Here is a 13823-nt window from a genome sequence, read left to right as displayed (position 1 = left end):
CTGAACAATTTTTACTGTATAATTGAACAGAGATGGATGCTTCATGTTAGCTATCCACTGGAAAAACTGTGAAATGAATTGCTTAAACGACGATAACACGAAATACATGTGGCTCGTGGTAAATATTTCATAAATAACAAATTATTATTTTCATAAATTGTAAAACCTAATATGAAATGGCCAGTAAAATAAAAACCAGGCTACAACAATAGATTTGTATGAAGTATGCAATATTTGTCGCGCATAATTCGAGGAACAGAACGAGTCTAATATAAATCTCACGCAATTGTCTCGAATCTTCATCAGGTGCGCCATCCCTCTCTTAAGATTCCCTCGACGGCTTTGTCCTTTTCTTTTTTACCGCGGCACGCGCTTCAGAAAGCCGTTAAAATGGTATTAAAAGCGGGCTTATTATTCTTTCTCGTCCCTCGCATAGAACAAAGTTTATTATAGTTTCCCGCCCATCTCGCGTGGATCAGACGCAGTGAAAATCTCAGCGTTATATATAATATGTACGTTTCTTTGTAGAGTATTCCAGCTCATTAAAGGATTCTTCATCTCACCGCCACATCGCGTTTCCTTTATTCTTTATTCTCACAGTCTATTATGCACCTGGATTATATTATATAATCAGGTATTATCTTATCTCGGCTCTTTCGCGCGCATACAAAAGTCGAAATGCGAAGGAACTTTTTGTTGCTTCGATTAACCCTCGTCCAGCGAATGTCAGGTCCATTCGGATCGAGTTATTATAAAATTAAGATCCTTCCGTTGAAATCAAACGCTATCTAATTGTTAGGACGCGTATACTTTGATATCGCGATTAATATTTACGCGTCTTTTACACGCTAACTTTTGTACGGAGATTGGGTCAATTTAACCCGAAATCGAGTCACAGATTCTTCTTCCTCTGTTATTAACCCTCCGAAGGGCGTATATATACGCTCTCGAAAAGTGGGCGCTCGGGTACGAAGAGCGTACATATACGTTCATACCATATATACTTTTCTTTCTTTTTTGTTTTTGCGACAAAATTATCGTTTGCCAAATTTCATTTAAATCTTATAAGACAGATATTGGAAACATATGGGAAACAAAAATCAGATATGAAATGTACCTCAGTGTCGACTAGTCAGTAATGCGCTCCGTTCATAGCGATCATATTTTATCACAAGCGCACCGTAGCGAAAAGGTTAAATGTATCATTTGGACTGAAATTTTTTTATATTCTTGAATATTTAACAAACATTAATAATCTCTGTATACGGGAACAAAATTTGTACGATTTTTTTAATGGAAATCAATTATATTTTTCATGCACACTTATGGATGGGAAACAAAAATCAGATATGAAATGTACCTCAGTGTCGACTAGTCAGTAATGCGCTCCGTTTATAGCGATCATATTTTGTCACAAGCGCGCCGTAGCGAAAAGGTTAAATGTATCATTTGGATTGAAATTTTTTCATATTCTTGAATATTTAACAAACATTAATAATCTCTGTATACAGGAACAAAATTTGTACGATTTTTTTAATGGAAATCAATTATATTTTTCATGCACACTTATGAAATTTACGGGTCAATTTGATCCAATATGCAGTGACCCTCACTAATACTCTTTAGAACAGTAGAACTTTCTTTAAATTCGACTTAACGACTTCAGTTTTGTTTCAGAAGTTATAAGGATCATTATACTAGATGTCGTGTGCAAAAAGTTTTGAAGAAATTGCAATTTGTAGGGATCGCGAAGAAAATTGCAAAAGTCACATTTGACAACTATTTCATCCGAGCCCGTAATGAAAATTTAAAAAATACGTTTTGTAGATTTATGTCAATTATACACAAGCTGAGAAATTTCATCGAAATAACGATTGTGAAAATCGCACTATTTCACGACTGTCGGCCTAAAACTGTAATAAATCGGAAGATTCTTACACCTTTCGATGCCTGTCACTTGTTCTCCATCAACCAATTTCGATGGAATCTCCAGCATGTGTACAATTGACATAAATCTACAAAACGTATGTTTCAAATTTTCATTCCAAGCTCAGAGAAATATGTTGTACGCAGTGACCTTTACAATTTTCTTCGCGATTTCCACTACTTGCAATATTTTCAAATTTTTTTTTGGACACGTCATCTAACTAACCGATCCTTCTAACTTCTCAAAAAAAAAAAAAACTCAATTCGTTTAATCCAATTTTAAAACAGTCAAAATGTTCTAAATAGTGTCCGAATATTAGCGAGAGTCACCGTATGTAGTAAGTTGCTTTGGTATTGTGACTTTGACGATCTTTTATTATGCTTTTTCTATCGCGTATTCTTTTGTCACGAACGTTATACACTCTTTTGTTTACCGCAATATAACCATCGCAAGTTCAGTTCGAGTCATCTAAAGCATTATTCTTCGCATTGGTACCGTATTCTACTGTTCCTAAGGATGAGAAAAGGTCATATAAACGCAGCTCCTAAAACTCTTCCTTTCCGAGGAATAAACACTTTTTTCTTACTTCGAAAATTCACTAGACTAGCTGTCAGATGTAGAATTTCAAGCACTGTCGTCATTTCTTTTGCTAAAAGTAAATAATACATGAGAGCAACTTGTGCTGCCATTGAAGGCAGAGTGTTTAGTTTCTGATAACAACACTATTGACAGCCTGAAAAACTTCGGAATACACCAGGAATTTTTGAACGTCTTCTAAAACATGCGAAAGATGTATTGTTACAGAAGGAAATCATTTTCAGCAATTTCTTTAAGTAAGTTTCAAACATTCCAACAATACTCCATCATAATCGAAAAGTGTCTATGTCTCGCAAAGGAAGACTTTTCGGGTCCACGTTTATACGACCTTTTTTCATCGCTAGGAGCAGCAGCATACGCTACCAAAGTTTTGGCCACCTATTTCCCTGTCACCCTGTACAGACGAGTTCGTCGAAACCGTCGATGAATCGGTGGATTTCTCAGACCCTGGGTGGTCCTCCTAGGACCTCGAGCATCCCGTTCGCCTTGATCGCTGGCAAGTTGGTGGTGCCGGTCAACAAAAGGACCAGGGTGAACAGAACTGGGACCACGAATTGCTCGTGCGTCCTGTAATGGGATTATGACACGTCTAATACTGTTGAGTGGGCAGCAGCAAGGCACTAGCGTTTCTGTGGTACGCGGAAATACAGAATTTCTCCGTTCATGAAGCAATTTCTAGACCTTGCCTTCTCGCCCAAGCGGTTTAACTGTGGCATAAAAATTTTAATGAAATTTCTCAAAAATAGCTTCGCTAGGCGTCCAGGTCATAAACACCATCGCCTTAGTACTCATTTAAAACAAAACACTCGCGTGCCTTCAGATTCTGTCTTCAGCGTATCACGCATATCTGCAACACTTTGTTTTCAGTAACCAATACAACGGCGAGTGAGAGCTAAGTTTATATAAGACGAAAAATATACAAGGGCGCTTAAAACGATGGCTAAAATAATCCGGTGTTCCGTTTGCTGGTAAATTCCCGTTTTATATATTTCCGTCAGTCGTTGGGACCGTACAAGTCTTGCGGTGGGGGTGTAGCCTCTAGTCATCCTTGTTTTAAGGCCCCCTGCGGCTTGGGTCTCGCGGTCATCGCCTTACATTTATTTAGAAGCGATTATCGAAGAGACGACGAGAAAGGTACATTATTTTTTAAGGAATTTTCTTATCGCACAAATCAATCGAAACGAAGTAAATTACCATCGATCTCCACAACGTCAATTTCAAATCTATGAAGTATCAGTAACAGATTCAATATTCGTGTAAATTGACAGGTGGTCTGGAACTTTCGGCCGGTAATGTATCGATGTATCATTTGACCCCTGAGGAATCCAGCTGCAGTGTCGGCGATACGTTGCCTCAAGCAATAGCAATTGTACAACCATTCCTATCAGATTAGAACGGTGCATCCGTGAAATCTGTTTATAAATCATGTTGAATCTGTGCCTCCGGTCCGATCGAAACAAACGAAAAAAAGAAAGAAAAATAAGAAAAAAATGGAAAGGAGAAAAGAATGTCCATCAAACGTGTACGCAATATGCATACACGTATCACGCAATAAAATTCGAATGCTTGTTTTTACAGCGCGGCACGTTTCCAGAAAACGGCCGTTCCCCTTGCGGAAGGATATGCCTGCTCGAAAATACAATATGATTTATTTCCTCGGCGTCGCTCGCAATTCCACCGTGGCCCGTTCGTTTTAACGGCTAACGACATTTCGAACTACATTTACCGAACACTTCCTCAAATCTCAAACATATGTACTGTGCACGTGGCGGCATGATCGCAGCCTGCCTTTCGAATGAAACGAAGCATCCTTGAGATCCTATCGCGACTTCCAGTTTCGTTATCTTCCTTTTTTCCGGCCAAGATATATGTATACACCGACACTTTTTCCGCGTGCTGGGTAGAAACGGAAATAGCGGGAACAGAAGTTGAGTATCGGCGAGATGTAGACGTTGTTGATTCTTATCGCGCGCGGCACTAAATTTACTTTACGACTAACCCTGTTTAAATGGTGATCAATGCGCCCGATTTATCTGACCCTTTGGGATAATTTATTGTTTACGTAAGGTCCTTACGCGCGAAGTGTTTATACGAAGGGTCGAGGGTGATTTCGGTAGTTACGATTGAAAAGCTTAATTTGACGACGGCTGAAATACGTTCCTTCAGGAAACGAAGATAGCGCGAAATGGAATTGTATCGTTAATCGTGAAATAGTAAGAGAATTGAATTTGTTACTCATTTTGAGCTAGACCATTCTACATTGTGATAATGTAACGTTATTTTAAACTCGAAACGGAGTTTCTTAGTAACGTTAGGAAAGTAGTTTTTATATGAACGTAAGTTAAAATAATTTGAAATAAAATGCTTGTATTTTCCAATTTTTACAGTTTTCTACTTTTTCACGAATTGAAAATTAACCCTCCGTAGGTAAATATGTTTTCTGACATTACGTAGGTCTAATTTTTTTACCGTTCTACGCTTTAAAGAAATTCGAAAAAATTCTGGGATACTTATCGAAGTCTCTACTACATTATACACAATCGTTCGTTAAGTCAAATGTTTCAAAATTTTTTCAATAAAAATCAAAATTCTTTTCGAAGAAATACAAGAGTGAAATGTCACTTGGGTCAATGACCCAGGTCGCTAACGAAGGGTTAAACACGTTAATTCAACGAATTTTAATAAGTCTCACGTTTGAATTGTATTTTTAACGCTTTCTTCGTAAGCTTGGGTGAATTTGGTCCGGATCCAAACTTTACGCGTTTTAATTTAGTTTTCAAATCTATCATTATAATGCTCATTTAGAACGTTTAACCAAGCTATAAGAATTTTTTCCGATTTTCTCAAGACTTTTACCCATTGAAGTACGCGTCGAACATAAATGATCCACGCTTATGATTTAAAGGTAACAAAAATGCGTTTACGGAGTAAGAGTTAATGTTTGAAAATCAATACATGTATCGATATATCCCTATAGTTAGCCGAAGTAAATGTATGTCGACTCCGGTCAAAAGTTTTCAAGTAGATATGTATCGTCTTATTTAATGTGAGTGCCTTGATTTGAATAAGCTAAACTGAACATTGTATTACACCGAATTCAAAGAAAACATGTGCCTGTTTCGAAATTTCGAAAGCAAATCACGTGTAAATTATGAAAAATAATATATGATAAACTAGAGCATCCTCTTAGTATGAAAATTTTTATTATACGCCGTATCCATTAAATTTTCAGTACACATGCATCAAGTGTATGTTCTTTTATTATACCATCAAAAAGTTTTATCATATTTTACTACATTTACGCCGTTGGACAAATTATTTATGCATGAATATTTTCATTCAATTTGTCACAATTTTACTGTCAATAATTTTAATATTATTCAAGCGTGAAGCACTACACAGGCATCCTTTTCACGAATATTTTTACACGAATAATTTGACACAAGATTTTGTTAATCTTCAGTCAAAACAGTTTGAATGAAATAAACTTTGCAAATATTTCAAATGCTCGAAGTGCTCAGCTTGTATTTACTTTGGAAATATTAAACGCCGGAGTATAAATATAAATATTCAATTGTAGTAAAGCTGTTTTAACTAAACAGTAATTCGGAATATTTTCAACGCACCTTTAAAAATATATTTTTCATTACGGATCAAGTTCCACCAATTTCCTCGAAACCCTCAATATTTGGCGAAACGATTATCCACGCACGTGCAAATGCCAATGTTTATTGAATATTAAATAGCGTTGTTCGCAACACATTTTGAATTATCAAGTGAATTCCAAGGACCTCGGTTCACGTAGTTTACGAGTGACTATAACAATCGTTAAATGAAAATAATTTCTGACCATTTTAGGGATCGTTCTTCTGAATTAAACTTCTAAATGTCCACGCACAAAGAAATTCCATCGATTTCAGAATCAAACCGTAGACCATACGCATCAACGATTAAGATTAACAACTTTCCAATTTCAGTACAATTGGAAAAATTGCAATTCCGTTCGATTCATGTCGCGAATCTCAAGCAACAGAGTTTTACAGAGAGTTACTCTGAGGATACGATCGCGAACCTAGTTAACAAACAGAAATATTACCTGTACGGTGCTCGAAACTGGCGACGCGATTACTATAAACCGCAATCGTGAAAGTACCGATGCGCTCGCGACAAATTACTAACGCAAGAGCGATATTCTTGTAGTTGGTGTAGCGCGGTGAGTGATACGTAATAATTCTAGGCTAATACTGTGCAGAGCTCAGGAGTTTGCGCGTCTGATTCGGTCGTATCCCCATAAGCCCACCTTCTCTAACACAACCATAAAAATAGGGCACACGTGATGTCGTTATTGGCTAAAGCGACAAATCGGATCACTTAAAATTGCGTGAAACGAGATTTAGGCGGTGGTAGCGAAGTAACTCTCTTGCCCCTGTGCCGCCCCGGGGGCAAATTCCTGAGCTCCGCACAAGTATGTAGGTATGCACCACGTTTATACTGACAAGGTCGATGGTGCTTTGGTGGTTTAGTGCTACAATCTGAATCTCTGAGCATACGGTTTTTGTTAATTCCAGATGTTTTTGGAATTATGAATATTTTTAATTACACATAAATAATTTATTGTGGGATTGACTATTTTTGAAGTCTAAAATATTTTTCAGTCGCGAGGTGTTCTGTTCAGTACGAAATTCTATTTTGTTCTGCGTCGATGGAGGGACGCTTTCCACCGAAGTTGAGAAACGCTCCCTCCATCGTCCTGGAAAATTCCCTCCAAATCCTATTTTGGAAGGAACTGCAGAAAAGTGGGACCTAGGATTGTCCAATTAAAAAACTGTCGGCAGGCCAAGTGTTCGTTCGATAAACAAGACCTGCAGGACGTCGCAACAAAGGGTCTTAGTTCGCAAAACCAACCCATAAATCCTAGGTCCCTCTTTTGACCGCGTGTGGACTTATGATATCCTGGAAAATTCCCTCCAAATCCTATTTTGGAAGGAACTGCAGAAAAGTGGGACCTAGGATTGTCCAATTAAAAAACTGTCGACAGGCCAAGTATTCGTTCGATAAACAAGACCTGCAGGACGTCGCAACAAAGGGTCTCAGTTCGCAAAACCAACCCATAAATCCTAGGTCCCTCTTTTGACCGCGTGTGGACTTACGATGCGTCAATTGCCGTTGAGATGGTCTTGCTGGTAATCCTTCGAGAGAAAGTTGTTATTGTTTTCCAGCCAGACCCAAGTCCGTGAGAAAATATACATCCTTTGAAAATACCTGACTTTCTCAAAAACGGCGATGTCCTGTGTCGACGCAGCGTAAGCCTGAACACATGGCCTTAACAGTTTTTAGAACGTAAATATTAAAATCTGTCAGAATTGTGTTAGAAACTTAGAATGTCTTTAGTTTAACTATGTTGTGAAAAAAGTGGAAGGAAGGATGAACGGGACATAGTGGAATAGAGCAATAGCGAACGACCCGAAGAAGCAATAGCGATACTCGCTGTTTGGTGTACCTACAGTAGGCCTTGGAACGTGTCACTGCTACATCAGCGTGTGCCACCAAACATTTTAGGTGACGGCTTCAGAAGCGTCACAAACGAAGTGAAACGAAGCTAGCAGGGAGTATACCCCTCTTACCCTGTGCCATTCTACTAGCATTCTTTTCAGTTGTGCATAATAGGTGGAGCAAGCTCGGACACCTCACGTTAGTCGAACTCATATTCTAGAGAATTGCAGCTCCTGAGTGGTGTTCCTACATACGGTCCCAAGTAAATCGCGTTGAAATTCTGCACATGTCAGCTGATCAATTAATACCTCTAAATATCGGCAAATTTTGCACTCTGCTGTTCGTATTACAATTTAACCCTCGCCCAGCCAATGCCGGGTCACTTTTAACCCATGTCTTAAGCATAGCGAACGGCAACGTCTATTCGTTCGCTGTGCTCAATTTTATCGCTGTAACATAAACATATGACTGCGTGGAGAGTTCTAACGTCTTTAGTCAGACAGTATTGAATACAACAGCGAGAAGGAAAGATCGAAGAAGCTAAATAACAGCATAAATATGTTCGAGATGCTACAAATTCATAGGAAATGATATCAAATACAGCTCAAAATGTATAATATGCCTGAGACAACATACGATAAAAAAGAATACAATTTTATGTACACATTTATAAAACATTTATATTTTTTGTTCTAAGATCTTTTCTTATAAGATGATATTTATTACCTAAAGACTAGTTCTGAAATACGTATAATTAGTAAAAATTCCAGTATGGGTCAAAAGAGACCCGGCGTTGGCGTGCCGCGTCACTGCTTTCGGTCGGCTGTTCAAGGGTTAATGATAGAGCCATAGCGAACGAAAACCGTATACTAAAATACCTATAAACAACTCATCAAATATGAAAGTTCAATTTTACGACTGCTATCTGCTTTGGCCGTATCATGCCCCTCCGCGACGGTCAGTCGTAAAATTTTTATAAACCACTTGCGCTACCGTCTCCTCGAGCTGCGTAAAAACGAGAACACCGATGTTTATGTAAACACTTTTCGACGGCTCGGAGACCTATAGGCTCGCTTAAACGTTTTATAAAGCGCATAAAAAACTTGCATACGAGAAGAAAATGCCTCTTACATGGGACTAAGGGTTACGAGCCCCTTGTGCTCCCTTGCGATTCTTCGCAGAACACATCAATTGAACTTATTGTTAGCTGAGATCACTACGCAAGTAAGTACATGTCAAATGCGTAATATCGATAATTATAACCCCTATAAAATGTACCGGGTGAAAGATTAGTCATTTCCAAAAATTTCTACATACTTCTTAAATAGAAAATTCTTTGGTGTTAGTGTTAATCTTTTCTTGTCTAATATGGAAACAATGCAATCAGTTTGTAACGATACTTCTTAGATCGAGATGTATGTATTTTTGTACACTACCGGCCAAAAGTTTGGAATCACCTCCCACTTTTCATCAATATTAAATCTGCTGCTGATTTTTTATAGATTTGAAGTTTATCTAAATTCTACATTTATCAATTTATCTCATATCAATTGATTCGAACGATAAAAAATTCTCAAAGTCGCCGACTTTTTTCTGGAAATTTTTGTGTAAATTGCAATGCTCAGTGATTCCAAACTTTTGGCCGGTAGTGTACATATGTAAAAGAATTTCTAATGGATTTACTCCAAGTTTTGTATGAAGATAACTAAATAAATTTTTGTATTTTTGTACAAACACCGGATACACTCGCGGGTGGTATTTTATATAAAAACATAAAATATACAGAGTGGGGCATTTAAAACAGGTCATCTGAATAACTCTCTTTCTTTTGACGATAGAAGAAAATGCATCGGATCAAACTTGCTTGGTTTCGAGGGGCACATAATCTGATGTCAATGATTTTTTTTTAGGTCGAAGCGTAGAGGAAATATGAAGGTCAAAGCTGTTTCTCTAAATGTCAGTAGTCTAAGTCCGTACATTGTCAGACTGTGCTGCGTATTTTTGTTATAACTTTTTAACAAAGCTTCAAACGACTTATGTTTGTATAACATTTTTTCCTTACCATGTCCATAGAACATACTGACAAAGTTTGATCGGAAAAAACTGGCACACCCTGCATACGCGTAATTTCTAAATTATTTACTAAAACGGTTCGAGTACCTTACACATCGACTTAACTTTGTCTGGACAGTTGAGAAAGCAATTGGTATGATTGTAGTTAACAAACTGTTTCTTGCATTTCGATAGAAGAATATTTTCGATTGGGTGATTCTGCTAAATCAGCGTGGTTTATGTACAAAAACTTATTACGAAACTTGCAGTAATGCGTTTGAATTGGAAGTGGTAAAGGATGAAGGTAAAAAGAGGGCTATACTGGTGAGAAATTAATAAACAGGGGAAACTTTCCCTAACGACTTTCTCAAGGTTTATGGCAATCTTAGAATTTTTATTTCCGAACCTCGTCTGCTATAAATCGTCGGTCGTTAAACGTTTTCAAATTGATAATTTCAAATAAAAAAAGAAATATTCATTTAATAATAAAAAACTAAAATTTGATAATAAAAAATGCAACAATTATTTACTCTACAATATTATGTAAATATTAACGAAATTTCTGTCATTTGGCCTTTTACGTCTCGTCGATCGAAAACTTCACAGGCTTAACAATGTATTTTTCAAAAACGAAGGAGAAACATGAAACCACAGTTTGTTAATCCTTTGCACACGGAGATCATTTTGCTATAGGAAAGGTTTACAATTCGATCTTCTTTGAAATTTTTTCAAACTAACGTAGAAGTGAAGTGTACTATTTTATTTAAATATTCAATATATTCCCTATTTCACTGTGGTGAACAAAGATCTGCTCTCTGCCTTCGTTAATTATTTACCAAGTGACGATTATTTAATGTCGCTTCTCAGTCGCCAATCGATTGCAAAGGGTTAATTCTCCTCGTGGGTAGAATAACAAAGCGTCTTATCCCGACCGACGATATCATTCTCAATTGTAGATATTAAAATTTCCAGCTCACGAAAGTGTAGCACATTTATGCGCTAGCTTTTCTAATGTTGATTTTACCAATAGCGTTAACAATGCGAGAAAAACTCGACGGTGGACGCGACCAAATAAATTGACGAACGATGTAGTTGCCTCCCTTTCCTGACCTCTTTCTTGCGCGGACCAACTTAATTATTCCGTGGTACCGATTCTGTCCACGTCGGGCTTCGAATTTTGTAGCCGCGAAGAATAGCACGAGTAGCTGGTCGACCACCGACCTCCTCGGCGTGACGTGTGTTAATTAGCGATCTTTCATTTCGGTGGGCTTAATTGAGCGCAACGCATGCTCCACCGCTTCTCTTCAAGTCTATCTCTACCTCGTCCCCTCGTTCCAAAGAATCGCTGTGTTCTATTCAACAATTTTGATCTAACGATCGAAGAAAGTTTTACGCTCATGTGCATAGAAACTGGCAAAAACAAGTTAACAGATTATCTGAAAATACCTTTTTCTTTTTACATAAATTTTTTACTCATTCACGGACGAATGGCGTTGACTTTAATCGCAGCGGAGACATAGTGTTGAGGTGGGCGAGGAACGCCGTTGCACTGGTTTCACCTCAATTTATTAAAATCTAAATGCGATGGTCGGCGTACAGTTCGCCCGGAACAATACAATTGCTTTGTTCGCTAATCGTCCCGGTGGCAGCGGTTCGGCGGGTACGTCTCGATGGTTGGTAAAGGACAAACTGCCAGAGGTGTAGGAGTACTGGGTTTTTATATTGTTAGGACAGGGAGACAGGAGTAGAGATAGATAGAGAGAGAAACGGAAAATTCGTAGAAAGCGGGCCGTTCGTCCTCGTGCGAACCTGGATGCCACATGTGCGCTTAGGCTACTCGAGGACGAAGGCAAGTCTTAACCCGGGGAGAGACAAAAGAACGGAAACTAAAATCTGAAGAAGTTAGAAAAGAAAAAGTTCGCATAGAAGAATAGAACAAGGTTCGGTAAGGGCTTGCTGGCAGCGACGTACCCGCCACAGTGTAATTAGAGTCTGTGTATCTTATCTGTGCCTTAATTTTGACAGTAACTTGTATAATTATTAGACAATAATACAAGCAGTACACTCCCGTTCATAAATATTAAGAGAGTTCGTGAATTTGAAGCAAACCTAAACAGTCGTTACAGAAGTGTTAAGATCTTGAAAAAACGATTCAGTCTGGAATCTTGTGGTACGAGTACGTAAAACAAAACTTCTAAATATCTATTTCCATTTGAGGTACGTTATAAAAATAAAATCGTACACTGTGCCGTTGATTATGTCATACATAACATTTACACAAAATTGACTTTGAAAATGACTTTGTTACAGGAGACATTGAACTTGTTTCAGCAATTGCATTCTTATAATATAAAAGGAGTAAGAGCTGTGAATTTAAAAAAATTCGTGACATCGTCATTTCGTGAAAACCATTGCAAGTTTAAAAATTTATTCGAGCCATCCTATTGCCTATAAAAAATAATGAAACTGTTCGAGTCGCGTAATGTTCGGGTCGTGTACGCGAGTTTAATCACACCTTGATTTATTCAGCGTGAAATGCTAAGAACTAGTTTTATTTTCAACAGAGTGATACTCGAGGTAATGTCGCCACGAGACTATCAAAATACTAATTTTCGTAAGACCAACTGCCAAGACTTCCAAAAAAGGACGCGCTTCTGCCTCGTTTCCTTAGTTTTATCCGCTCGGCCAGTTGCTGATTGGTGGTCGATTTCTTCTGGGGGTTGTAGGTGCTGACTCCTCATTGGAGGAGGTTGTTTAGGTGGGACGCAGCTCTTTCCAAGGGAAGGGGATTGTTGCTTAACATTAGAAAACCCCCATTTTTGGGTTTTTCCCAGGGGTTGCCGCGTGACTTTCCACCGCGCAGGTGACCTCTCCACGGGGGGTAAGATACGCGCGAGAGCACCGGTAACTCGGTCTGGCGGCCAAGTGCAATTGCACATGTTTATGACGATTTCGGTTCGTCGCGATTTCTTGCGAGGCAACAGAAACTTTGTCTTCTATTTTTTTTTCACAAATCTATCTGGTAACTAATAGTGTGAACACCCTGAGTATTTTTACTGATACATGGTACTAACTTTGACGAAGAAATATAATTTAAATCATGTAATACTTTTGCAGGAACATAACAGGTGTTCTAATACGTATTTAACAGGTATTTACGGTAGCAATCTATGCAGTACGCTATTTTTAACACACTGCTTACGAATATCGCGTGTTCTGTTTCCTGCGTCTTAAAACAGAACAATGACAAATTAACGACGAACGAGAAATTACGTATAAAAGCGATCACTCTAGTTTATAGTTTAAATTGAAATCTACATGTGGAATGCAAATTACGTATTTATAAAATTCATTCAATCGCAGTTTTATTCCACCGAAAGATTTAAAGGAAACTGTAATGGCCTTAATGTATTGATTAGTTCTGCCGTTACGAATGCAGGAAGGCGAGTTCGCGAAATTTATTGTTAAATCTCGCATGCATACAAGAAATATTCGTAATTGATAAAATCAAATTAATATTTACTTTATGTAAAAACAGTACTGTATATTGTAATGCTTTAAAAATATAGCCAATTTAAATATACTCATCGTGTTCATTATTTTTTAAACTAACGTTTTATATTGAATATTTTGCCTGACTTGATCCAGCATTGTTCGAACAGAATTACAGGATTTACCTAGAAAATCTTAAAACAATTAATAAACAGTACAATTCAGCGATTAAATTGCAATTATGTTCAGGATAATAGTTTCA

This window comes from Habropoda laboriosa, unplaced genomic scaffold (assembly GCF_001263275.1).
Source record: "Habropoda laboriosa isolate 0110345459 unplaced genomic scaffold, ASM126327v1 scaffold39, whole genome shotgun sequence".
Lineage (NCBI taxonomy): Eukaryota > Metazoa > Arthropoda > Insecta > Hymenoptera > Apidae > Habropoda > Habropoda laboriosa.
Note: the sequence above shows the minus strand (reverse complement) of the source record.